The sequence below is a fragment of the Dendrobium catenatum genome, unplaced genomic scaffold (assembly GCF_001605985.2).
Source record: "Dendrobium catenatum unplaced genomic scaffold, ASM160598v2 fragScaff_scaffold_402, whole genome shotgun sequence".
NCBI lineage: Eukaryota > Viridiplantae > Streptophyta > Magnoliopsida > Asparagales > Orchidaceae > Dendrobium > Dendrobium catenatum.
In genome coordinates, this window is record NW_021318864.1 from 731,573 (window position 1) to 733,064 (window position 1,492).

Here is a 1,492-nt window from a genome sequence, read left to right on the forward strand (position 1 = left end):
GAGGAGTTGCTTTGCATAAATGATATTAAATTATATTCCACTATGCTATTACACTTACTATTGCTTTTTTATATAGGTGAAAAAAGGTTACTTACATATATGGGTTAACATAGAAGATGATTATGCTTTACACGTCGATATAAATCAGTAGATACATGGAAGTGATGTTTTGATTATAGATTCAAAGTGAGGGATCAACTATGCTTTGTTTGAAGGCTAATGTCAAAAGATAGTTGAAGAAGGTGGTAAATCATTTACGTGGGGATTATTTGATTCAATAGATAGACTTATGAAGATGACATACATGATTAGGAAATGGTGTATCTCAAAAACCATGTGGTTGTTACATACAAACTATTTTGTTTAGAGAGTCGTGTAAGAAAACATTGTCGGTATTGAGTTGATGAATGGGCCAATGTTTGTTGAGGGAAATTGTGAAAAGGACAAATTGATGGTAAACTGGCTACGGGGATGAAAGTTTCGAGGTAATCGATGTCATGTTCTTGACAATAGCCTTGGGTAGCTAATCGAGCTTTATATCTTGATATAGTATCGTCATCATGAAGTTTTGTGCGACATGTGCAACAACAACCCAATATGTTGTGATTGGTGGGAGGTGGAACCAGTTTCCATGTACTTAGCTTTAGTAAGGCAACGAATTCTTCAGCCATGGTTTGACACCAATGATGATGATGTTTGAATGCATCGGAGAAGGAAGTATGATCTGGATTAGCGGAGGTGTGGTAAAGCAAATTTAGAATTTGCTTGGGTACGAGTGATACTATTTTTTATTGAGTGGTCATAGGATGTCAGGTTGGTATGTTGGGTTTTTCTGGTGGTAATGTGCCATTAGAGGTGGTTGAGACATTTTTGATTTTGTGGCTAAATTTTCGGAGTTTGTGGAGTGGGTTGAAGTGGAGTTTATGGAGTATTGATGTGAGAGGGTAGATGTCAATGGAATGAGTATAGGGTGTTGGGATTAGCAATGTGCATTGGTGGGTTGTGTTTGGTGGTGGAGGTTGGGTAGAGTTATTTTGATGGTGAATGGAAAGATAGATTAGTTGAAACTAATGTGTCTTGGGAAGATAATCTTTTTGGTAGTGGAGTTGAGGCATTTGTAGCCTTCATGTTGGTCGTAGTAGCCAATGAATATGCACATGGGAGCTCGAGGTGAGAGTTTGTGCCTTTGTTGTGAAGGAATCCTTCGATAGCATGGACATTCGAATATTTTAAGATGTGAATAGTTTGGTTTTGTTTGAATAGTATGTGGAGAGGGAATTTATTTTTTATGGTTGTAGATGGCATTCGATTAATGAGATAAGCGGCTATTACGAGTGCTTTAGTCCAAAATTTGAATGGAAGTGTAGTTGCATGAAGAAGTGCTCTAGTTGTTTCAATTATATGTTGGTATTTTTATTCGGCAATGTCATTTTGTTCTGGAGTGTATGAACAACTGAGTTGATGATTGATGTCGTGAGTTTGTAGGAATTTT